The sequence below is a fragment of the Chelonia mydas genome, chromosome 8, assembly GCF_015237465.2.
Source record: "Chelonia mydas isolate rCheMyd1 chromosome 8, rCheMyd1.pri.v2, whole genome shotgun sequence".
Lineage (NCBI taxonomy): Eukaryota > Metazoa > Chordata > Testudines > Cheloniidae > Chelonia > Chelonia mydas.
In genome coordinates this window covers 64,593,274-64,620,212 of record NC_057854.1, presented here as the reverse complement: position 1 = coordinate 64,620,212, position 26,939 = coordinate 64,593,274, and the positions used below count along the sequence as shown (strand labels likewise).

The 26,939-nt window shown below is 44.6% G+C and overlaps 1 protein-coding gene across 6 annotated transcripts in view; it reads left to right on the top strand.

Annotated features, from left to right (window-relative positions):
* ZNF281 (zinc finger protein 281) overlaps nucleotides 1–25,279 on the top strand; it is a 55,887-nt gene extending 30,608 nt beyond the window's left edge. Inside the window, exons 2-4 of one of the 6 annotated variants that reach the window (XR_006283243.1) lie at nucleotides 3,720–3,877; nucleotides 19,751–19,815; nucleotides 19,920–25,279. The gene's annotated coding sequence lies outside the window, so the exon portion shown is untranslated. Of the gene's footprint in view, nucleotides 1–3,719; nucleotides 3,878–17,681; nucleotides 19,820–19,919 lie in introns of all 6 variants that reach the window. The other 5 variants (XR_006283244.1, XR_006283240.1, XR_006283241.1 and 2 more) reach the window with 5 other exon arrangements.
* Nucleotides 25,280–26,939: the final 1,660 nt, after the last annotated feature.

Genomic DNA, 26,939 nt, shown 5'->3' with positions numbered 1-26,939 from the left:
TGCACAGAGTAAGTTGATCTTTGTGAAGGTTTTTCTATTTCTCTTCTTTCTAACTATTGTATTTGAAGCATAATTTTGAAGATGCTTGCAAAACAACAATAATTCCTTATTGGTTTCGGTTTAAATTATTTACTATCCTTTTGACTCATATCTTCACTGAACTATGTTAAAAGTATTTTGCTGAAATGTTTCTTTATACTGTCCATGGGGTTTAATAGACGTGCCATTTAATAAGCTCTACCTGTAAGGATAGACTGTTTGACCTTTGTGACCTGCCACTGGTAGACATAGTATAAGATTGCTTTGTGAAATAAAGCTGTCGGTAACATCAACAAAATAAAAAATGATCGTATTCCAATACTCTCTGCTGAGTACTATGACAGCACTGAAATATGGAATAAAATTGAAAGTAGATTAGTTTTGGGTCCTAAGTCATGTTTTGACAAGATATAAGAGAGGCGAACGTATCTTTGAACTTTTAGTTTTAAAGTTTTTTAATGAAAATATTTATCATTTTGTAAGGTTCCTTCTTTTTTTTATCACAACTGGGCTGTATAACCTTAAAACAATCCATTCTCTTATTGTGAGGGGTATAAATACTGTACTATCTTTTATATTAAACATCTTATAGGATACATGCACAGTAAGGAGTTGCCTGACACTTGTAAGTAACGGACTGTCATGTTAATAAAATAGCTTATTGGGAAGGTTGAAAAATCAGTCATTAATAAGCCACATATTTTTAAAGTATGTAAAGCATGTAAATACTGTAGACAAGAAGGCTGCTTTTGCCATATTTTCTGTTCAGTTTTTGAAGTTTTTTGGATCTGAAGCAATAGTGAAAATAGGTGCCTTCAGATTAAGTCTTTTCTGTGAATGTTTTCAACTTTAAATAAATTGAAAATTTGTATTATTTTAATCATCCCTGATGAATTCATTAATCAGATCAAGAGCATATGAAGAGGTAACACTGATGTGATTGCGAATGGCAATGAATTTTATAATTTTGGCAATCTTTTCTTTGAACTTGGCACAAGTCACCGTCCTTCCTTTTCTTTATTTTACTATGTAAGTTAAAATGATGTAGCTTTCTTGCTTGCATTAAAATGCATAATGAATTGAAAGTTGTTGACATTAAATTAAGTAGACCTCTTTATCCAAGGCTAACTTCAATGGCATTTTTCTTTCCTCAAATTTGTTTAGTAACTAACCTTTTTTTTAAAGTTAAACTAAATTTTTAACAGAACAATTTCCCCCCCAATAAGTGTTACAAAAGAAGGTGATAAATACCAAAGGTAAGAGAATACAGCAGAGCTGGGACAAGATAATAAGCTACAGTAGATATAGAAATTGTTTTCAGAAAATTTATGTCAATGCTTTTTTTAAAATCAGTTCATCCCATTGGGCTCATCTTTCTTCTAACAGTTCAATTGTTAAGCTAATACAGAAGTATGAAAGTCACTCCTCCAGAAAACATTTAGGTACAAACTGAGCAGCAAATTTTATAAGATATCTGGGAATTCAAATCTCAAACAACCTAGAACAATTCTGTGATTTAAATGTCAAACCATCACTTCAGTAAATGAACTGGAGTGCTGGGGGAAGTATGCAATTTCTTGGTTGGGAAGAATAGTCACAGAAGTTGATCCAATAAAATATATTACCTCAAAATCAAAATAAAATATTCTGCCAAGGATATCTTTCTTGTTTCCAAATCTTTCTGGGATTATCCTAGATAAAACCCGAGCAGGCATACAGAGGATGTTCTTAGAATTTAGGTGGAATAAGAAAAGACCAAGACTGAGAGCAGATACTTTGTACAGACCCATTAAACAGGGTGGACTAGCTGTTCCAAATATTCAATGGAACTATCAAAGCCAGCCAGCTCAAAGCAGTAGTGGATTGGGGGCACTCTAACCCAGCCAAACACTGGGTCTTTATTGAACAAGAACACTGTAAACATCACTGGGCTACCACGAATTTAAAAAACAATAAAAAATCAGACCCTCCAGAAATTTACACACATCCTTTAGCAAAGGCTACTCTATGGGTTTGGAATAGAACTAGAGATAAACTTTTTTTCCCTCGCCAATGACACCCATTGCAAATAAACCAGATCTTAACCCAAATCTTGAACCAGAGAGCTTCAAAGATAGTGAAAGCCATGCAATACACGTGGTTGGCTAGCTATTCAAGTAAAGAATTTTTTCTAACTTATTTAGAGATCAAAAGTAACTTTAACTGGCCCACTCTCTGCTGGTACCAGTACTTTCATTTCGGGCATTATATTTCTCAACTTTCTAGAAAATCTGTTTTATATAGAAAACTAATTTGAATAGAAGTGATGCCATCTGATCAATTGGGAAACAAAAAATTATGACTAATTGATATCAATCTTAGCAGACAATTTTCCTAACATCTCCCCCCCCCGCCCCCCCCCCCCCCCCCCCAAAAAAAAAAGACATGCTGGGAAAAGGACCTGTATAGACAAATTAGCCCAGAGGAATGGAGTTTGAACTGAAAAAGAGGACCAGAAACCTCAGTGTGTAACAATAAAATAAAATTTCTTAAAGATACTGCTTCAGTGGTACCTCATACCAGACAGGTTCAATATATGTAATATACACACTGATTGAACAGGGATAAATGTTGGATAAATTGTGGTAAGGGGAGATTTTATGCATATATGGGGGACTTGTCCAGTCATTAGAGAATATTGGGATATAATCCGTAACCAAATACCATAAATTGTTGGATATTTTATGACAGAGGTGGCCAACCTGAGCCTGAGAAGGAGCCAGAATTTGGCAATGTACGTTGCCAAAGAGCCACAGTAATACGTCAGCAGCCCCACATCAGCTTCCCCACCCCGCTCCCAGTGCCTCCCACCCACCAGCAGCTCTGCCGGTCAACACCTCCCTTTCCCTCCCTATCGGCTGTTTTGTGATGTGCAGGAGGCTCTGTGGGGGAGGAGTGAGAACATGGCAGGGGAAGGGGAGGAGTAGGGGCAGGGCCTGTGGAAGAGCAGTGAGCGCCCCCCAGCACATTGGAAACTTGGCGCCTGTAGCACCAGCCCTGGAGTCAGTCCCTATACAAGGAGCCGCATATTAACGTCTGAAGAGCCGCATTTGGCTCCGAAGCCACAGGTTGGCCACCCCTGTTTTATGATATCAAATGATCCTCTGGTAATCCTGCTGCGGCTTCTTAGAGGAAATGGTCATACAGGAGGAAACGAAGAATTAATCTCTCATCTGCTCGGCTATTGGTAGGCTATCGATGGTAAAGAAAAATAACCCCACCATAGAGGAATGGTTGAAAAAGATTGGAGGTTATGGCAAAATTAATACACCAGTTACATACCCAGCAAAATAGAGGGCAGAAAGATGCCTGGATATTTGGTCACTTTTTATTCCACACTCTCATAAAGTACATTCACCTGCAAAAAACCCAAACAAAACAAAAACAAAAAAACCCCACGCCAGCACAGTTGTCCAATTTTCTTGAATATTGACATTTTGATAGACGCATCAAGTCTGTTCAATATATGTATATAGAGATTTCACTCAATTTAATAAAATCCCTAGACACAACATATTATAGGCATTGTAATGATGCTCACTCTGTAATATGGTAATACCCTGTTAAATAAAATATATGATTATATTCCTGTATTATGTCGCTTTAAACAAAAGCTAACTGTTGTAATGATTCTTTTACAGGCAGTCCTCGGACTTACGACACAATTGGTTCCTGAAAATTGCATCGTAAGTCGAAACGTCCTAACTCGGAACTGCAATCTACTCCATTGCGGGACCACACATCGTAGTGTCGAAACCAATTGTCATAAGTAGAAACAGGGTGTCAATTCAGAAGTGATGTAAGTGCCATTTGTCATAAGTCAAACGTCGTAAATTCGAGGACTGCCTGTACTTCTGATATTTACATGACAAGGATTTGTTAGCTTGTTAAACTTAGTAAATAAATAGTTTAAAAAAGTGGAGGCCTAATACAGATGCATATGGCTCCATTTCTTTCAATACTTTTGTTCTGGTCAACCACATTTCCAGAGTTTGTGTTTGTTTTTGCAAATGATGAGAATGATGGTGACTGCAATGATGAGAATTCTAAGCAGGTATTGGTCTTTGTTTAATTTTAGCAAATAAGGACATATTCATAATGCTGTAGGAAATGGATGCATGTTCTGTGTTTATCTCATAAAAAATCATTAGTTTTCATGTGAGAGTGGACTGAGATGCATGGACTTCAAATGTACCCTTAGTCATCAGCGACATTTACTTATGGGAATGGAGGGCACCCTCCTGTGCTCTCTGATACTGCAGGACCAAGACATAAGGTCTATGGATTTTCTTTTAGCCCTGCACACGCTTTGAGATGTCAGGACACGAAGGGGAAGTTATAGTGTCTTACTCAATGGGTCAGATTCTCTCCTATTTAACAATAGCTTCTGTGGCTGTAAACAAGCATGCAATGGCCCCGGCAGCAAAAAGTTTGCCCTAAGGGAGGTTTTGGTGGCTCAAGACGTGTTTTGTTGAAGGCAGGAAAAATGGCTGAATTATTTTAAAGCAGGGAGCCAATGTGGCCCAAAAGTTGAAACAATATGTTGATCCAGTCAATTCACTTGGCAGATTCTTCCATGGCTCTTCTGGAGGCCCCAGCAATATCTATGGAATAGCCCACCCAAGAGAGGGCAATGACAAAAACTTCACCTGCCCTCTCAGTATGAATGCCCTCTGAAACATGGCACAGCTCTTAGGCACAAGCAGGTGCAGTTTACTTCCCTGTGCCACCTGGAGTGAATCTAGTCCAATGTGCCTATGCAAGCATATGGTTATTGAACAGAGTATCCCACCTCAGAATTTACCTGATATGGCAAAATCCTTTGCAAAAGAAATGTTTTGTTTTCCAAGGCTAAGCCCAGACTCTTTATAGCAGGTCAGATCCAGTTCCTCCAAAAATGCCAGTCATTTACCCAATTGCTCAAAATAATGCAACCCCCCGACCCAATATTTGTGCTGTTGATTGTAACACTGTTACATAATTTGGTCTAATAGACAGTAGTAACCTTGGCCATGTTAAATAATCTCCTCAAACGTGACAATGAATAACTAGGGTCATTACTTGCTGCTATTTGTCATTATTTGTGCTGTTCTGACACATAGATATGAGTGGTTGTAGGCCAACTTGTTTCCTCCACAGCTGTGATGAGGGAATGAAAACTGGATAGATCTAGGCATGAGAGAGGGTTATATTGATTTTGGGTTATCTTCCCGACCCCTTTCCCCTGACTCTACAGAAGTCTTTCCTACTGGAGCTGTGGAGGGAGAGGGGAGCAGGGGCAGCAGCATAAAGAGTCACTTTCTGTTGCTCATCTGCTGGTTCCCTTCCCAGGTACTTCCCACCTGCGTTACTGCAATAGCGATGTGACACCCAGGAGACCTAGGAAGAGTTGGATCTTTATTTGCTGGTTCTCATTCACCTAGCAAAACATTATGGCTAGTGTTCATTCTGCTAAGATATGCTTGTTTTACTGTGGCCTCCTCCCTGTTTGTTTAGTTTGTGCATCTGGTTGGCTTTATTTTGTAACATAAATTTCAATCTCTTTTGGGGTAGGGACAGTCTTAAGAAGAGTTTGCACGATGTTTAGTGCAAAGGGGCTGTTAAGGCTGATTCCCCACTCTGGCACTTTGAGTGAAGAAGGTGGGGGCCCAAAAGGATTCTAACAATTAATACTGGCCTCTCCAGGCTTGTATTAAACTCCCAAGGTTTCAGCTTTTCTCTGACCTTGGATGGGTAGATGTTGCCACCACCCAAGTGAAAAAATCCCTTTGAGAACCCAGGAAGGTGCACTTGGGAATTCCTTCCTTTGGGGTACCCTCAAACCCTTTCATGCCCCCTCCGGGGAGGAGCTGAGAAAGAAAAATGAAATCAATTGTTGCCACCAGCTAATTAAACAACATGTGCACAAACCTCTTAGAACACAAAAATCCAATCCTGTTCTTCAAACAGGTAAATTTTATTAAAACAAAATGAAAGAAAATACATCTGGAAACTCAGGCTATTGCTAGATTTAAAAAGAGCAAATACAAGGATTAAACATCAAGAATAGTTCTTCTTCGAGTGATTGCTCATGTGTATTCCACAATAGGTATGCATGCTCGCCATGTGCACCGGTGCTGGAAGTTTTTCCCCTAGCAGTACCCGTAGGGGAGAGCGCCCCCCCGCACAGTGCCTGCCTGGCACGGTATAAGGGGGCTGCGCTCCCCCCCCCCCAGTTCCTTCTTGTCGCCAATGAAGGTGCATCAGAACTGCTCAGCTCCAGCTTTGCTGCAGCTCGTCTCCAGATCTCTCCCTTTATTCAGTAGTACCTGTAGTTAGTTAGCTTATTCAGTTAGTTTAGTTAGTCATTGAGCCCGGGCCAGGGCATGCCCCACGCCCCAGGCTTTAAGTTGTGCGGCTCTTGTGGGCTCTCTACACCAAGGAGCGACCCGCACGCGGATTGTCTGCACTGCTTTGCATATCAGCAAAAGGTGTAAGATCTACAAGTCTTTCAAGCCCCGAACTAAAAAAAAGAAAGGTACATTAGGCTCCGGGCCATCCTGATGGAGTCAGTGCTGGCCCCGACCCCGGCAAGCCGCTTCAAACCAGTACCCAGCACCGTGGTGTCGGTATGTGGAGACCCTCCAGTACCATCGTGCAGTCGGCACCACTCCCCGTCCACGGGGCACGCCAAGAGGACCGGAAAGACTCCCTCTTCACAACGGCACCGAGGGAAGTCTGGGACAGAGGCTAGGCCCATGTCAGGTAGTCCTCAATCCCCATTAGGCTGTAGGCCTCCAATTCACATTGAACGGAGTAGCCTGACCCCTTCGGAGCATGCCTCTCCGGATGTCGGGATGCCATCTACACTCGAAGCCCTCCAGGCAGCCAGGGATGTCATGTCCGTGCTGGTGCCTGGAGCTCCGCCGATGTCGGCCCCACACTCCAGAGGCAAGTCACCGCTGGGATCACCACAGTCGCCACCAGCCCAGTACCAGTCTCGGTCGAGGGAACGTTCCCAACACTGCTCACCACCCAGCGACTGTTCAGGGCACAGTCCATGTGGATCACCCTCGACGCTGGCGAGACTGTCCGGATGGGTGCCGTCCGACCAGGACTCCCGGCACCACTCGTCTTTGCGAAGAAAATATCAATGGGACCATGGCGGATGTCACCAACGGTCCTCGTCTCGCAGGAGATACAGCAGTTGGTCGCGGCACGATTGTCGACGCCGTTCCTGCTCGGACTCCCGTTCCAAGTCTCCGCCAAGGCACCGTAGTCCCGGGCGTCAAACACTGGCATCTCGCTGACATGGGTCCACCCGTTGAGGCCATTCGCGGAGCAGCTACTACCGTCGGTGCCACTCCTCTACGTCGAGATCATGGTCCCATGGCCGACGTAGGTCCCGGTACCGCTGATACTCCCGGTCCAGAGGCGGCAGCGGATCATACGCCAGCCTGGCCTCCCCTCGCAGCCGCCCGTCTACAAGCCAAGCTAGCCAGCCTGAACAGCCGGCCCCGCCTGCACCTCAGCAAGCGCAATGGCACCAAATGTCGTGGCCGGCCCAGTGGGCACCGTTGCCTCCGGCGCAGCCCGCAGTGGGGGCTCACTTGGTGGCCGGGGCCTTGGAAGCACTGTCAGTGTCCATCTTTAGACCGCCAGAAAAAAGGTCGGTGGGACTTGTGTCCTTGGTACCGTGCCTGGAGTCCAACCAGGTGGTGGATCCTCCAGTGCTGGATGACACCCAAAGCACCGCACCAGCTTCGTCCTGTCCAGAGGAGCTGATATTGGCCCCGCCCCCCTCCGTCCCGCAGGAGGACTACCGGGCTCACCAAGACCACCTAAAAAGGGTGGCAGCGAGCCTCCCCCCACCAGGCTGAGGAGATGGAAGGCCCTCAGACTCCCTGTTAAATGTGCTGTCCCCTTCAGCACTGGGCAGGGTGGCCTTGCCGCTCCATGAAGGGATGGCAAGAATTTCAAATGCACTGTGGCAAACACCAGCCTCTTTGGCTCCCATCTCTAAAAAGGCGGAGCACAAGTACTTTGTACCCATGAAGGGACACAAATATCTGTATACCCACCTGGCGCCCAACTCCTTGGTGGTTGAGTCGGTCAACCACAGGGAGCAGCAGGGGTAACCAGCCCTGACCCCCAAGAACAAAGACTCTCGGAGGCTGGATACTTTCGGGAGAAAAATGTATTCATCGTCAAGCTTTTAGCTACGAGTAGCAAACCATCAGGCTCTCCTGGGTTGCTACGAGTTTAACCTCTGGGAATCCCTCCCCAAGTTTGAGGACTCCCTCCGAGAGTGCGATAAGGAGTTTAAGGCACTCGTGGAGGAAGGGATGGCGGCTGCAAGGGCATCCCTGCAGGCCGTTTTGGATGCAGTGGACACGGCCACATGGTCCACGGCCTCGGCGGTGTCCATGAGACGGGTGTCATAGCTTCTGCTCTCTGAGCTCTCCAGCGAAGCACAGTCGTCAATGCAGGATCTCTCTTTCGACAGGAAGGCTCTGTTTGCTGAGGAAACAGACACAAGGCTGCATGGCTTGAAAGACTCCCGCATGACCCTCCAGACCTTGGGCCTCTATGTCCCCCCTCCAGCAAAACCCAAGCCGCAGCAGGCTCCCACCCAGGCCACCCTCCCGAAGTATGAGGCTGCCCACAAAAAGCAGTGGGACTATAGAAAGTGCCTGCAACGACAATCCTGGCCTGCCCCCAGCCTGGGTCTTCTAAGGGCAAGCAGGTGGGCAAGAGGCGCTTTTGATGGGACGCTCAGGGGTACCCTGCCAGTTCTCAGCAGGGACCTACCCCCAGTAAAGCTCCTTTTCTCCAATCGGTTGTGTGCTTTCCTCCCGGAATGGTCGTGGCTCACCTCGGACCGATGGGTCCTCAACACCACGTTCCGAGGTTACCCCTTCAGTTTACCTTCTCCCCACCCAACCACCCTCTGCCCCCGTCCCTTCCAGGGGACCCCTCTCACAGTGCCCAACGAGTTCCTGGGCAGGGGGTATTACTCCCGGTATTTCCTTATCCCGAAGGCTCAGGCCTATCATGGACCTGTGAGACCTGAATCACTACATGGTGAAACTCAAGTTCCGCATGGTTTCCCTGGCCTCCATCATCCCCTCCCTGGATCCCGGGGACTGGTACGCTGCCCTCGATCTACAGGATTCGTACTTCCACTTCCACATATTCATGGGGCACTACCAATTCACGGTCCTACTGTTTGGTCTGTCCACTGCCCCCAGGGTCTTTACAAAGTGTATGGCAGTGGTAGTGGCATACCTCAGACTCCAGGGGGTCCAAATATTCCCATATCTGGATGCCTGGCTAGTCAAAGGCACCTCCCGGTCGCAGGTGAGGGATCATGTGGCACTCCTCGTGTCCACATAGAATCATAGAATCTCAGGTTTGGAAGGGACCTCAGGAGGTCATCTAGTCCAACCCCCTGCTCAAAGCAGGACCATCCCCAATTTTTGCTCTAGATCCCTAAATGGCCCCCTCAAGGATTGAACTCACAGCCCTGGGTTTAGCAGGCCAATGCTCAAACCGCTGAGCTATCCCTCCCGCCATGCTCTGCCCTGGGCCTGTTGATAAACAGTACCAACTCCACGTTAGTCCCAGTCCAACACATAGTTTATCGAGGCGCTACTAGACGCAACGTCGGCCAGAGCTCCTCTCTCCCACCAGACAGGTTCAAGACCCTGAAAGGACTCATTGACTCGGTCACAAGGTTCCCGGTGATGACAGTCAGGGTTTGCTTGCAACTGCTGGGTCACGTGTCTGAGTGCACATATGTGGTCTGTCATGTCAGACTCAGAATGAGGCCACTCCAGCTCTGGCTGGCCTCGCAGTTCTACCAGGCCACGGACAGAATGGACAAAGTCCTCACCGTGCTGAACTTGGTGATCACCTCCCTGGGGTGGTCTGTCCCAAACAACATGCTCCAAGGGGTCCCTTTCAGGGACAGGGCCCCATCGTTGGAGCTGGTGTCCAACACATCAGACCTGGGTTGGGGGGCCCATGTGGGGAACTTTCAGATCCAAGGCCTGTGGTCTCTACAAGACCTACCCCTTAATATAAACGTCAAGGAACTCAGGGCAGTGTGACTGGTGTGTATGGCCTTCCGCTCGCACCTGGAGGGCAAGGTAATCAGGGTCCTCATGGACAACACGACCTCGATGTTCTATATCAACAGGCAAGGCTGGGCCCAATCCTCTGCCCTCTGCCACAAAGCCCACAGTCTGTGGGACTTCTGTATAGCGCACGACATCTACCTAAAAGCCTTCCACCTGCCGGGTGCCCGGAATCTGAGGGCGGATTGCTTGAGCAGGGATTTTTCCTCTCAGCACGAGTGGTCTCTACACCCGGAAGTGGCTCACCAGCTCTTCCAAAGGTGGGGTACTCGCCAGGTGGACCTATTTGCGACTTGGCAGAACCGACGATGCCCCCGGTTCTGCTCCAAGGTGCGGCCTAGGGAGGGGCGCTATCTCCGATGCCTTTACCCTGTCCTGGTCAGGCCAGCTCCTCTACGCCTTTCCCCGGTTCCCTCTGATCAGTAGGGTCCTGGAGAAAATAAAGACGAACAAAGCTAGGGTCCTCCTGGTTGCCCTGGCACAGGACCCTCTCGGGGCTGGAGGTAGCTCCGCCATGGCAGTTGCTGCTCCGCCCGGACCTGCTCTCTCAGGACCAGGGCCACTTCCTCCATCCCAACCTAGCAACACTTCACCTCATGGCATGGCTGCTCAGTGGCTAGGTGGCAAGGAAAGGACATGCTCGGAACAGGTTCAGCACGTCCTCCTCGAAAGTAGACGGCCCTCCACTCGCCGCTTCTATGTGGTAAAGTGGTCTCGGTTTTCGGGGTGGGCGGCAGACCAGGGTGTTACCCCGACCGCCACCCCGATTCAGTTTATCCTTGATTACCTCCTCCACCTGAGGGCCCAGGGACTGGCGCCCTCATCAGTCAGGGTGCACTTGGTGGCCATATTGGCCTTTCATCCCCTGGTGCAAGGGCACACGGTGTTTTCCCATGCTATGACCGGCCGGTTCCTTAAGACTTTGGACCATCTCTACCCATATTCCAAGCCTCTGGTTCCACAGTGGGACCTAAACCTGGTGCTGGCTCATCTCACAGGGGCCCCATTTGAACCACTGGCCATGTGTTCCTGGTCATACCGCTCATGGAAGGTGGCCTTCCTGGTAGCTATCACGTCGGCCAGGCAGGTCTCGGAGCTCAGGGCCCTAACCTCCGAACCGCCGTATATGTTTTTTCATAAGGACAAGGTCCAGCTCTGCCCACACCACACGTTCCTCCTGAAGGTGGTTTCCGCCTACCACATGGGTCAGGACATTTTTCTGCCAGTCCTCTGCCCCAAGCCTCACGCGACTAGTGAGGAACACAGTCTCCACACGCTTGACGTGAGGCGAGCTCTGGCTTTCTACCTCGTGTGGACCAAGCTGTTCAGAAAGTCTTCACAACTGTTCGTCGCCTCAACTGAGTGCACAAAGGGTCAGCTGATTTCCACTCTGCGGCTTTCTAAGCGGATCACTGCATGCATCCGTTCCTGTTATGAGCTGGCGGGGGTTCCACCGCCCCCCATTGTGAGGGCACGCTCAGACACAGGCCTCGTTGGCTGCTTTCATGGCCTACGTCCCCATACAGGACATTTGTAGGGCTGCCACGTGGTCTTCGGTTCACACGTTCAACTCGCACTATGCGATCGTCTCCCAGGCCAGGAATTATGCTAGGTTCGCCAGGGCAGTACTCCGTCCTGAGAACTTTTGGACTCCTACCCACCTCCAACAGATATAGCTTGGAATCACCTATTGTGGAATACACATAAGCAATCACTCGAAGAAGAAAAGACCGTTACCTTTTCCGTAACTGGTGGTCTTCAAGATGTGTTGCTCATGTCTATTCCACATCCCACCCTCCTTTCCCTTTGTCAGAATTGTCTGGCAAGAAGGAGCTGAGGGTGGGGGGAACGCCAGGCAGGTGTCACAGGGGGGCGCTCCCCCCTACGGGTACTGCTAGGGGAAAAACTTCTGGCACCAGTGCACGTGGCGAGCATAGACATGGAATAGACATGAGCAACACATCTCAAAGAACACCAGTTACAGAAAAGGTAACTGTCTTTTCTTGAGGTCCAGCTTAAAGGATACAAGCAAAAGAAAAGCACCTGGGGTTAGCACAGAGGAGTCCACAAGCCATAAAGAAATAAAAAAGAGATAAACCTAATCACGTCTTCCTAGACATTCCCTGATCTACTTACATATCTGGGGTTTCAAATGAGTAGTTTCTAGGTATTATTCAGATGATTTTTCATACCTGGCCCCAAGCTTCTTATAGCATAGTTCCAGCCCTGTCTCTGCTTCTCCCTGAGAACAATAACAGACAGACAAAGGGGAAGTTTTTTCCCAATTTTAAAAAGTTCTAGCCTTCCCATTGGCTCTTTTGGTCAGGTGCCCACTCCCCTCCTTTTATCTATGCATCGCAGGGAGACTTTTTAACACTTTACAGGTAAAGCAAGTAGAGAACAGCTACTAAGAGGGATTTTACATCTAACTGGCTGGCTGGGTCCATAAAAGGGAGATACCCCCCCCTTTTCATTTATCACAGGGGCCATGATGCTTGATTGGGACCACTGGATATTGCCATATCACAAACAAATATCATCAGTAATATCAGATGACAGGGGTCAGTATCCATTGACTCCAGTAGCTACTGTTACAAGGCTAGTGACTGCAAATTCTGTGAGGTGAAATTTATGGAGTTTTCAGAGCCTTGTGTTCGCCTCTCAGGGCCGTCCTTACCCATACTCAAAATATGCAGCTGCGTAGGGCACCAGGAAATTTGGGGTACCAAATTGCCCCAAATTTCCTGGTGCCCTACGCAGCTGTGTGCTGCTCCAGTGGCCAGCCTGATTCCCTGGCTGGCTGATCTGCCCAGGAACACTGCTCCTGCCCCTGCTCCTCCTCTTCCCCATGGCCTCCACTGCTACTCCACCCCAGCTCTGCCTCCACTCCACCCCTTCCCCAAAGCCCCCGCCCCACCTCTTCCTGCCCCTGCTCCTCCCCAGCCCCGCCCCACTCCACCCTTTCCCCTGAATAACGGCCTGGGGGACTGCAGCAGGGGTCGGGTGTGCCCTGCACTCACCGGGCAGTGAGAAATGGAGTGACCCAGCCCACTCTGCTCTGCTGGCTCCCAGCCACGCCGCCAGTGAGTGCTGGGGGCAGTTCACCCCCCCCCCCGCCCTTCCCCCAAGTCCCAAGGCTGGGAGCCAGTGGAATGGAGCGGGCTGGGGCTGGGTCACTCCACTTCCCGCTGCCGCATGAGTATGAGATCGGGCCTGCCCTGCACTCACCGGGTGGCAGGAAGTGGAGCGACCCAGTCCCAACCCGCTCTGCTCTGCTGGCTCATTCTGGGGGGTGGTCCCACGGAGGCCTGGGACCAGCTCCTCCCCCCCTCCCCGCGGGGGAGTGGGGGGTGGGCTGCGTAGGGCACCAAACTGTCTAGGGACGGCCCGGCCCCCTCTCATTGTTTTTTCTGACCCATTTTTTTGACATTGTTTTTTCTGATTACTAATAAACAAGGGAGATTTCACACATTATGAGAGAGATTTTCCAAAAGTGCCGAAGATATTTAGATGCACATACCCCATTGAAAGTGAATAGGACTTCTGCTCCTAAATCTCTTAGGTGCTTTTGAAAATCTCCTTCTCCATCTACTTTAATTCAGTGTTTTTTAACATCAAATTTCAGGATGCCAGATGAGGGAAAGGGCCCCAGATTTTCCAGAAGAGATCAGAATAACTTTGACTCACAGGTGGAGAAGGGTTGGAAGAGTAAGCTGTGTGAAACCTGATCTTGAGCAAAGTTGTGAAGACAGAATGAAGAGAAGAGACGGGTGGGGTTAGGAACAAGAAAAGGAAAGGGCAACTGCATGGCTCAAGGGATTTTTGAATAGTCTATAGAACCTTTCACCTCTAGGTTGTTGGTAATGATTGAAAGTTACCAGATGATGATTGTTTTGGTGGCATGTTTGAAATGAATGTTGGCGTCAGTCCAGTTCTCAGTCAGTACAAATCACAGAAACCAGGCCAGTTGTCCTACTGGCTGCACAGACTTAGCAGTAATGCTAGAGACTTAATAGACGTGGCAAATGGACCACTTATTCACATCTAGACACAGAGCTTCTAGTTCAGGGGATAGGTATGTTGGTAGGAAGGTATGGAGAAGCTTGAACTGTTGCTGCATGTACTTTATCTTTTCTAACAATAAAATGAGCTCAGTATCAAACTAGCACCTTATATGAGCGCTAAAGTCATATGTATGCACAACGTGGAACAGCCATGCAAAACAGATAGATGAACTCTGAACTATTCCATGGGCCATCCACTGCTTACAGGCAGTTAAATTATTTCAGTAGGATGGGAGGGAGTCCTAATGAGCAGACTCATCCTGCCTAATTTCAAACTCATGTATATTGTGAATTTGAAAGTTCAGTTCAGTCTTGAGTGTTTGGTTCATATTTCACTTAGGAGAGGCTGACAAAAATAGCATAGATTGGAGTGTGGGTTTGGGAGAGGCAATATGTCAGCCACTCACTTGTGCTGGCTTAGCTTTTTGGTTGTTCTTCTATCCTTAATACATAGTACAGACTTTCTGTTTGCTAGGAAGACTTTTTTTTTTTTTTTTTTTTAAATGGACCCTCTTCTGAAAAAAATGCTTGAAAAACAAGCCCCCTCCTCCTGAACTTAACATAGTTTTCTGAATGCAAAAATAGTTTGATGAGTTTCTGTGAAAGTGACTTCTCCAAAATATGCCAACCCCTAGTCCCAAAACACTTATATTGTTAGGAATAATTCTTTTTTCTATTAAAATCACTTCCCCAGAAAGGTCTGGTATGTCGTCTTGTAGGAACTGAAACAAGGGAAAGTATAGCCTTGTTTATCATTTTTATCCATTTTGCCAGCAAGCCTCTGATGTAAAAAAAACCCTGCCTTTCAGTCATCATAATTGCACTCATTATGTTCTGGCTTTCAGAAATGGTAGTGTAGTGCTTTTGTTACTCTGGAGGTAGTCTACCACTATCCCATGTCTAGGTCAGATATTGGTGAACTCTGATTTCTCAGCACTCCGAAGACTTTATAGCTCTATCTATTTACTTAATTCAAAATCTTTCCTTTACATCATGTGAACTAAAATCATTGATATACACTATTGAGACAAGTAGCATAAAAGCATCATTGACTCATTGAAATGTTGTTATTAATAATCATTTATCTTTGGTATCATCCAGAGCCCACAATCAGCATTGGGACACATCATAATGCTTACAAAATAAAACTAGTTTCCAATACGGATTATTTTAATGGGGAAAAATATTGCTGTCTTTTCTATGGCGCTGTTTATAGAGATGACCAAAAGGTGGCAGCAGTCTCTCCATTGTCATAGTCCTAACTGTTTATATCCACTTTTGTACATGTATGTTTTTTAAAAAAGCGATAAAATGAAGAACATATCATTAGTGACAATTATTTTTTTTAAAAGGAAATAGATAAAATGCACAACATATTGTTAGTCACACTGAATTTTATTCCACTTAACATAACACTAGGACTATCGTGGTGTTTTTAATTTTGCAAATAAAAAGACAAGAATCATGTTGCAGATTCTGTCTGTGTTATGCACAGAATCTAGACACAAAAATGTAATGATTAGCTGAATGAGTGAGTGTCTGGCAGTATAAAATAGAATATTTTTCCCCCATATGTAAGATGGGTTGCTTATTATAGAAGTTTAAATCAGCTATCTTAACCCAGAATTTTACTTTGGACAGATAAACACTGTAGCTTCTGTTAACCAGAGACAGAGAGATGAGTCTGGAATTTTTCATTGGCTGTCTGCCATTCTCTGGAGGGCTGTTGATTAATAGTTTGTTTTTTCCCTTCAAGTTATTTTGTAGTGATGGTTCATCTTCAGTTATTTTCAAATGATTTTTTGTGTGAGAATATGACACATTTGAGAAAATGTTCTACATTTTGAATGGTCCAGATCACTTTAGAGGATGGCCTTTTTAATAACTGTTATTGCTACATATCACTTTTATGACCACTGTAAAATCAACTGAAATACAACGTCTTTATGTAGTATAGGGTTTATTTGATGCTATATCTTTATCTGTACATTTTTCCTTTCTGGGAAAACCTGTGTGTTTCTGTCTGAATGCTGAGGCTCTGTTCCTTTCCCCTCCATATTAACCCACTTCTTCCCCTCCATTCTTGAGGTCCTCTATATTATGAACACCATCTTTTTTGAGGAAGAAGCTTAGACATGATTCTATTCAAAGCCCCCCCCCATCACCAGTTCTTAATTTTCCATTGGCAATGTGTAATACAGTAAATCTACTGCAGAGTGTATGTAACTCCATCCTAGCTAACTCCACAGTTTGCTCCACTGTTTAACTTGCCACTCAGATGGACTGTGCTAGTGCTAAGAGAAGTTTGTTAGCAAGTTGGAAAGTAACTGCTCTTGTTGGTTCCTAATAAAAAGTCTTCACAGCTCTCTTGTTTTCTAAGAGTTATGAGAAAGGGATTATACTTGCCAATGAGAACCATAGGACATTTGTCAGCAGCGAGAAGCAAGCTGTCCCACCCGGGCTGAATGACTTATTTTCCACTGTGGTTTGAGCCCCAATTGACTTGGAGGGGGAAACGATGACGAATGAACCTGGGTATCCTAAATGGCCGTGCAGAGCACTACTGCTGAGCTGCCAGGTTGCTCACTTATAAAGTACTATATATTATTTATTAATTTAGGTTACATCAGTGTATTATAAACTACTTCTCACACATCTGACCTACAGACACCGTAGCATAGGTCAGTGGTTCTCAGGTCCAGGGCCCGCTGTGGGGGCCGTGAGTAGGTTTCAGGGGGCCACCAAGCAGGGCCAGCATTAGACTCACTGGGGCACATGGCAGAAAGCTGAAGCCCAACTCCATGGGGCTGAAGCCCAGGGCCATGAGCCCCGCCACCCAGGGCTGAAGCCGAAGCGCATGGTGCCCCTGGCAATTACCCTGCTTGCTATCTGCTAATACTGGCCCTGGCTTTGACATGCAAAAAAAAAACCCAGTTGTTTTGACATAGGTGGACAGTGGAGTTTTTATAGCATGGTTGGGGGGCCGCAGAAAGAAAAAGGTTGAGAACCCCTGGCATAGGTCACTTCTAGAAGTCACTCTCTTATGGCTTTCCTCCTCCCGCTGCCTTAATTGAAAGATAGTGTTTGGAGGTGATGACAAAAGGCATCTATCTGACCAGTACTAGACATGCTTGCACAGCTCTGTGTATGCTCCCATAATGTACAAAGCAGCAATTGTGTATCAGCTCCAAAACAAAGTTTACGATGTTTTTGAAGACTCTGTTAGTGCCTGTCAATGTTAATCTAGAAATGGCAATTGCAGTGCAGCATGTTGAGAAGTTAGTTTATAGATCTGGTGGAGCTTGCCAAGAGGACTATATCCTAGAAGTGGTGATATCCTAGACGAGAGGAATCAAAAGCGAGGGAGGGTTTTTTGATTGATTGATTAAAGAGCTGCAATATTGCATTGTGTCGTCACCAGGAAAGTGGCCATGGAACTGCTGCCTAATGCTACCAGTAAGCCATCAGGGAAGTATATCTTTATTAAAATACAAATACATATGGAATCGTTAATCCTGTGACACATGTCTACATAGACTTGCTAAATCTCACTATTCTCAAAGTGATTTCTTCAGGATGAATTTTAAAAGGATTTTAAGAATCTCATTTAATGATGAATTTCCAATGTGTTTCAATGGAACATTTATCTCTAATTTATTTTTTTAACCTCAAGCTTTTTTTCAAATTATTACAGCTCTGTTTGTCACTTTTGTATTATTCCAGTAAGTGAGAAACCAAGAAATGGGTTGGAATCCTCTATCTGAGCATGTACAGTATTTGTCTAGGCCCATATATGGCCTCATCATCAGAGTATATGAACAGCTGATGATAATGAATGGACTCTGTGAGGTTAGAGAAGTATTATCCTGACTTCACAGAAGAGGAACTGAGGTGCAGGATAGATTGTCACTTATATAAGATCATTTAGGGAATCTGTGGCTGAGCCTGGAATTGAACGTAGGTGTCCTGAGTCTAAGTCCAGTGCCCAATAGACCATCCTTACTCCCTGTACAATACTGCCATGAAGGATCAGTTTTTGAAAGGAACTCCAAACATGCATGCGCAAAATTTGCATGCAAGCATTTGGACTAGGGTGACCAGACAGCAAATGTGAAAAATCGGGACGGGGTAGCGGATAATAGGAACCTATATAAGAAAAAGACCCAAAAATCGGGACTGTCCCTATAAAATGGGGACATCTGATCACCCTACTTTGGACATTTCCACTTGCAAGTTATGTGAATAAGAAAAGATTTGTCTGCAAACAGGTACTGGTATACAGATAGTCCAAGCTGTGCGTGCAGGTGCAGAACTATTTGCATGCAAACAAGTGTATGGACAAAAATATTTGGTGCATTTTTAAAGTCTCTTTGGAATTTGTTTCTGAGTCTAATCCTTTGAAAGGAATGTGCTGGGTGCTGCATAGTAGAACTGGTGTGGAGACTCAATAGGACCATGTTACCCTTTACTTACTCTGTAGAAACATCTGTAGTATCAGATGGCGCTATTGCTTGTTGCAAGAGCCGTTTGTTCCTGCAGTTGTTCATCTTGTCCATACTTAACCCTGACTTTTGTAGAATGGTTCAGTGTGACCACACCTAATAGTGCATTGTAAGTCTTTCAAGCGTGCGGAATGTTCTTCTGAAATGAGTAAGTTATTGCAGTACCTTAACAGGCTATTTGCAAATATTTTGCTATTCAGATCCTATTAAAACTCCAGATTTCTTGCAAGAATTGTTTCCATTGTTGGGCTGTCCTTTGTGTGATCCGTGTATCCCTAACTCTGCTGTCCTACCATCGTTTGTGCAGAAATGAGAGAAGGAGAAACAATGGTGCTCCCCTGGACTAAGTGTGGGCCTTTATTTTGATGAACCCTCTCCCACTGGATGCTGGGGGGAGGCAAGTCACTTGCTTCTAATTGTTTTGGAATGTTTTAAACTCTCAACCCCCCCACCCCCCACCTGTTTTGTAGTTGAACAGTTTCATTCTCTCATATTTTCCTCCCTAGGATCCAGTGACAGATGTTGGCAGGATTGTTGTCTGGAAGGGATGGGTGTATGAAGGAGAGTTGCTCTGGTTCAACTAGATTTCCCCCCTACCTGCTGCTGCACGACATTTAGTTGCCTGCCCTGGAAATGATCTGGGGGATAGCTGATTGCAGGTGTATCCATTGCTGTTATCCTATGCTAAACTCTGTCTGACTGATCTATCTTGCGTTCATCATCATGGCATCTGACTACATTTGCCATGGGTTATGTTGGGACGTGGATAGGCAAATGAGGCTGTTTGGAGAGTGCCAGGGAGTAGTGAGTATATTTGAACTGGAATGTAAGAGTGCATAGTGTGCATGTTTGTAATTTGGATGTCACTTTCGGCCAAATTTTGCAGCCCCTAATCAAGTAAAACTTCCTATTTACTTCAGTCAGAGCGTTGATTGATTAAAGTCTGCAGAATCTGGTGCAACATTCCTTCTTGTTGTTTTCCTTGCAGATATCCACCATGTAGGAGCTGCTGCTAAAGAAGTTCTTTGAGGAATCTGTCAGCCCTAGCTCCCAGTAAGTAAGTGGCTGTGGTACAGTATCTAGCCCCTCTTCTCCCCTCCTTGTTGTTCCTTTTTGGTGTGTGGCATCTAAATGGGGTTTTGTTTTTCATTTCACAGGAGAAGATAAAGGAGAGGTTTCTACTGGGAGGAAGGGTTGGCCTTACAATTTAAGTGCTGCTCTGGGACTCAGGAGCTCTGTGTTCAATATCTGGCTTTGCCACAGGCTTCCGTGTGACTGGCCAAGTCACTAAATCTCTTTGTGCCTCAATTCTTCATCTGTAAAATGGCAATAATAGTACTGCCCAACCTCCAAAGAGGTGTTCTAAGGTTAAATCCATAAATACCTGGTAGGTGTTCATATACTGCAGTGATGAGAACCATACAAATACCTAGGTAGATAAAATGTTGTTTTAATTAGTTTGATTTTATTAAAATGTATTAAATAGTTTGTATTGCATTCAGTAACTCCAATTTTTTATAAAAAAGCACTTCTCAAGTATAACCAAGACCGGCTGATGGCCCTGGTTGTGGCATGCCTGCTTGAATCAGGGCAGGGAACTCAGTTGCTGACTGCACCAGGGAGATAAAATGACCACAGTGTTCTGTGGGATGGAGCTAGAAGGACCACCTGCAATAGTGCAGCTACAATGCATGTTGTTACTGTGTACACACGGTGGTATCACACTATTGTGTGACGAGTGAGGGCAGGTGGAGGCATTGTGAAGATCTGTGACAAGAAGGTAGGCTTACAGTGATGCTCGTGAAACCCGTGAAAGATATAATTACATACTCAGTTCTGGCCCAGCACCCCTCTGTCCTGAATAGAACACAGTATTGTCACCCGCCTTAAATGTTCAAAACTCAGCCACCCCAAAAAATTATGAGGTTGACTTAAAAATCATGAGATTTTTTTAAAAAAGCATTTTGGGTTTTTTTAATTTGCCCTCTGGTTTTTGAGCCTTCTGGATACACTTGGGCCTTGTTTTCAAGATTTTCTCCACAATCATGAGAGCTAGAAACTTACTTTAGTTTTAAAATAAAAGCTGAGGGCTTGACTACACAGGGAGTTATTCTGGAATCTTTGAAGATGGATTAAATTAAACAGGAACAAGGCTCTCATTTCAGAATAAGAGTATCCACACATGGAGTTACTCTGAAATAGTTCTTTTGATTTTATATTCACACCCTGCTTAATAAGAATTAATTTTCAGGTGTAGACAAACCCTGAGATTCTCCTCTCATTATGTGACTCCAGGAGTGGGGACTTTAAGTAAAACATCATATATCACAAGATTCACAATAATATTGTGAGAATTGGCCACATTGGAAGCACACAGCTGGATTTGTAACCTGCCTTAAAGGGCCAGTACAGCTGGTGACAGTAAGCAGGAGCTTGAAAATATGAAAAATAAATCAACTAGTTGAATTGTTAAAGATTTTCTATAGTCATACCCCCAACTCTGACACAGAAACAAAACATAATTCTTCTGTTTGCCCCTCGAGCCAGGTAGAGCTGAAATGCCACATTACAATTTTAACCCTTTACCACTTTTTGCTTCAGCAGGCTTTGTCTGAGTCTCTAACAGTCCCAAACTGCTTCCAAACACAGAGGCAATGGCCACCAGGTAACCTAGCAAATGATCTTTGCCCCCACAAAAACACTGTCCTTTAGTGATTAGCAGAGGGAAATGATAAACACTTGACACAGGTTTGACATTCTATCCAATAGAATAGGGCAACAGCAGATGGACAGGGGTACATGCACTCCATTACAAATACATTATTCTAAGAAAAGCAGGCAAGCTTGAACTGCCTAAAAGTATGTTTCATATGATTATATTTTTTAACCTCTAGTGGCAGGACGTGGGGTTGTAAGATAGGAGCAGATGCTTTGAATATATTGCCTGAAACAAGAAATGGGCTGTCTGCTTCAACGTGATATTTTATGAGAAAAGTTCCTTCACCCATGTATATATGTATGTATCCTGTCTATAAAATATCTAAAGAAACCCATGGAAGATATAGTTACATATTCAGTTCTGTAGATTTACAAAAGCTGAATGAGTAGAGTCTCCACAGATTTTCACAGTATTTTCCAAAAGTGTGGGTGTTCTAGCTTTTAAATAATAATTGTTTTCTGATTCTGTATTTTGAATTGGAATTATTTTTCTGCCCTACTTATACAGAATTGTACATATGTCTGTATTTTATTAAGCAAATTTACAGATAAAAATTTTTGCCTTTGGAAAGGGATAAAAAAAACAACCTTTGCTAATATCTGAGAAAAGAGAGTTGTAGATAATTGGGAAGAACAGGCTGCTCACTTCCTTCTTCCCTTTATCAGCAGGCTAAATTACAATGTGTTGCAAAATATTTTTCTACTGAAGTAGAAATTCACCTTCTGTGCTTAGGGGCCCAATCCCATTTTTTACTGAAGTCAGTGGCAAAAGTCGCTACAACTCCAACAGGAACAGGATGGGGCCCTAGGATGCATCATGGCATTTTTATTCTCCTTGGCAGAATAAAATGAGAGAGCATATTTTAGATTCTGTCAGTTATATATTTTGTAAATGATGTGACTTCACTAGAGACAAGAGAAATTTATAGGAATTTCCTTCCCAAATGTATGGAATTTTGTTCTCCCTGGGTATAGAGAATTAGCCTTTCTATAGAGTTTTTGGAGTAGCAGCCGGGTTAGTCTGTATCCATAAAAAGAAAAGGAGTACTTGTGGCACCTTAGAGACTAACAAATTTATTAGAGCTTTGAAAGCTTATGCTCTAATAAATGTTAGTTTCTAAGGTGCCACAAGTACTCCTTTTCTTTTTATAGAGTATTTGCATTTGAATGTTCCTTTTCATGTCCAGTCTACCTAGCCCTACTCTGATATTTTGATAGCAGTATTCTAAGACACAAGAGGCCATTCAACAGTATCTATTGATGCTGGACCAAGTTGTATAGAAAACCCATTGTACTGCACACTGCACTTTGGGAGTTTCACTTCGTAGCAGACTTGGTATATCCCACCTTTCTCCTGAACCATTGTTATGGGCTGTCCTTTCTAATCACTGGGCCATCAGGATGTCACAGACATACTCAGTTGCTCTGAATACACAGTAGTGGGTTAGTTGGAACAAGGAGCTTTCTTCCTCAGTCCATCTCTTTTTATTTTCCCCATTCTTGTGCTTTTGCTTTTTAGACTCTCCCCCCGGCCCCGCCCCACTCACTTATAATATAGCTGCCCTCTGTCATAGTTAATTCATCATTATTCCTGGCAGCATAGACAGGACCTAACTAACTGTGTAGTCTATCCATGCTACAGCTTTGTTTATAAAAAATCCTCTATGCTTTCACATCTATATGCAGTTGCAGGGTTTCTTGAGCTAGGGTGAGCAGCAATGTGGCTGGGCATTTGTGAATAGCCTCTGCCCAATCAGGTGTGCTGATAGTGTCAAACAGGAAAGCCTTTCCAGTTTTTTCTGGATGAGGATACAGCGTGTTTGTCTCAAGAGACCTTTATTTTGCTAGTTAGGGTCGTGCTAACTTGACATCTTGCTCAGGTTAGCTTGCTTGCTGAAAATGGTTTTAATAAGTGTTACTCAGCATACCAGAAGCACAAAAGATGCAGAATGTTTAGGCTAAATTCCAGTTCACCTGTACCGTGGGCGTGCAGCCTGGCAACAAGCTCCGTGCCCTAGTTAGGCTCCTAACCTACAGAGCAATGCTGCATGCTGAAGGGGAGGGTCTGCTCACCAGGGGCCATGGAGCTGCTCTTGTGGCCATTTAGCCCTGTCCCCTTTCCTCAGAGGCAAAGTCCCTCCCAGACTCTACCTTCCTTGTCACATATGACAGTGGGGGTGCACTGGAGTGATGGTGAGGAGGCGGTGCCTCCTTTGATATCTTTGGCTTCCCTGGCTGACTGACAAGTTGGAAAATGGCGATAAAGGCCAGTGGTCTTCTCTCCCAAGCATCAGAGCTGGCTGACTGCTCCAAAACACAGCTGTTGACTAGGAGGGTGGCCCGTCAGCACCAAACATGCACCCTACCGTGGGAAAAGGAAGAGTGGGTTGCCAGCACAGGCTTCCATTCTTTACCAGCCTCTCAAGTGCTGTTCTTGGGAGACACATACTGGGACCTGCCCCTGATGCCCTCTCTATCCTCTGAGCAGGGCACTCTGTGGAAGCTACTGCTGCCCCTAGACAGGAATAGCTTTCTGGGCTACCGGGCGAGGTAGAAAGGGGTTGGGATAGCATGAGCACTCTGCCCTGTCCTGGTTATAGAACGACTGATCATCCCCTCTTCCCTTCCTGTGCTCTCTGACTATCCTTAAGATCAGTTAGTACAGCACAGGCCTCCCCTGCTTCAAGTAGGGTACTGCATACCCCTTATCCCCTAAAATGTAATCAGTGAATTCTCACTAAGTATAATAGCTTTAATAGCTTGGTGATAATGTGTGAGGGACAAATGAGGTGTCTGCTGCACTGAACAGAATACTGTAGAATCCCGGACAGTGCTACCCAAGCTGGGAATTGTAATTGAGGTCCTGTAGTAGCAAGTTTCTGGATCTTGTCATGCCAGGGAAATAGACTGATTCTATAGGCCCAAAGGGAGCAAAACCTGGAGGAAGATGTTCCAGATGGCTGAACATGGTTCATTTGGCTCACTTTGTTGGAATTACACTGAGCAAATGACTGAACTCTAATAAAAGGCTTAAGTGGCAGCTGGAACAAAGGAGCTGAAGAGCGTATAAGGTAGGACAAAACAATTAAACCCAGGACTACTTAGCCACTTACAGCCTCCAGGAATAATCACGTCGTTTGCTGCATCTGGGATATATCGCTTCCACATTTGTCAGAGGCTTGTGATTTAAATAAGTAAATCGTAGATTAGGTTACAAATATAGTTTATTTGCTTGTGGGATGCTTTTTAAAGAATGAAGCGGAGATGATGCATATGCAGAATTCAAGTAATCACTGGATCAGTCAGGTGCATTCTTTACTTCATGTCACTGGAATTGGAGATGGATCAGGAGTTTTAAAATGCACTGCAGCTCCTATAGGTCCCTATTCTACAACGCTTACTCACATTGAGCATTATTTACCTATATTGTACTTATTTGCAGGGGTAATTGCTACTCAGTATACGCAAAGGTAGCAAAATTGGTCCTTAATTTAAACAGCTGGAACATATGTGAGAGATTTTCACTTTGCTGCATGTAAATAAAAAGTCTTCAAAGAACTGAGTAGGCAAATTTGACTTTTCCTATTTTTGGCATCTTCTGTCTGCTTCTATGGTACTAGAGTAAAGAGTTCCTAAGATAACATTTCTATGATATATATGTTTATTTGTCTAGCTTGTTTAAGAAGAATATATTTATTTCTCCTTTGGTAAGAAGCAAACTTTAGTTTCTGTTCGTTGCTGTGTTTTGAAACTATTTCAGGTCTTAAAAAGACTGATTAAAAGGAGAAATGGAAGACTCGAGCACAGATTTATTCTATATTTTTTCAATAATTAGGTTAGAGTTCCACTCAATATTAAATAAATGCCAAAGCTACAAACACATACTGGGTCACATCAGTGGTCCATTTTGGCTTCCAACAGTGGCCAGGGCCAGATGCTTCAGAGGGAATGAACAGAACAGGGCAATTATTGATTGATCCGTCCACTGTCATCCAGTCCCAACTTCTGGCAGTCAGAGGTTTAGGGACACCCAGAGCATTGGGTTTCGTCCCTGACCATCTTGTCTAGTAGCCATTGATGGACCCATCCTCCATGAATTTATCTAATTCTATTTTGAGCCCAGTTATATTTTTGGCCTTTGTCACATCCCCTGGCAATGAGTTCCACAGGTTGACCGTGTGTGTGAAGAAGTACTTCCTTATGTTAGTTTTAAACCTGCTGCCTATTAATTTCATTGGGTGACCCCCTGGTTCTTGTGTTTATGTGAAGGGGTAAATAACACTTCCCTATTCACTTTCTCCACACCATTAATGATTTTACAGACCTCTATCATATCCCCCTGTAGTTGTCTCTTTTCTAAGATGAAAAGAGACAACTTTTTAATCTCTCCTCGTATGGAAGCAGTTCCATACCCCTAACGATTTTTGTTGCCCTTCTCTGTACCTTTTTCAATTGTAATATATCATTTGTGAGATGGGCTGACCACAGTTGCACACAGTATTTAAGGTGTGGGCGTACCATGGATTTATATAGTGATATTATGATATTTTCTGTTTCCTTATCTATCCCTTTCCTAATGGTTCCTAACATTCTGTTAGCTTTTTTGATAACCGCTGCACATTGAGCAGATTTTTTTCAGACATTTTTCGTGACTACAAGATTTCTTTCTTGAGTGATAACAGCTAATTTAGACCCCATCATTTTTGTATGTATAGTTGGGATTATGTTTTCTAATATGGATTACTTTGCACTTATCAAATTTCATCTGCCATTTTGTTGCCCAGTCACCCAGTTTTGTGAGATCGCTTTGTAACTCTTTGCAGTGAGATTTAGACTTAATCATTATGAGTAATTTTGTAACATCTGTAAATGTTGCCATCTCATTGTTCACCCCCTTTTCCAGATCATTTATACATATGTTGAACAGCACAGGTCCCAGTACAGATCATTGGGGGACCCTGCTATTTACCTCTCTCCCTTGTGAAAACTGACCATTTCTTTCTATACTTTGCTCCTGGAACCTTAACAAACCTCCTTAAGCATTGTGATATAGTCTTTATCACATATTGCTTCTCAAATAATAATGTAATGTCATACCATTTTTGTTTCTTTATCTTCCATAGTATGTGTAACATCTTCCAGCTATGTCTGGTGAGCTTAATTTCCACTCCCTCTTTGCTCTGGATGTTTATGAATACACCAAATAGTGAAAGGCACATTTTTGTTTCTTTTTATTCTTTGTAATATTTCGCACATTTTTCCTGAAGGAGCCCTAAATACTTCATAAACTTTCAGGACCACTGCAATGCAGTCACCTGTATGAGGGTGATGGCAGCCAGCTAGTACTCTGTTTATCTACCTTCCAAAGCAGGGGTGGGCAAACTTTTTGGCCTGAGGGCCACATCGGGTTTCTGAAATTGTATGGAGGGCTGGTTAGGGGAGGCTGTGCCTCCCCAAAC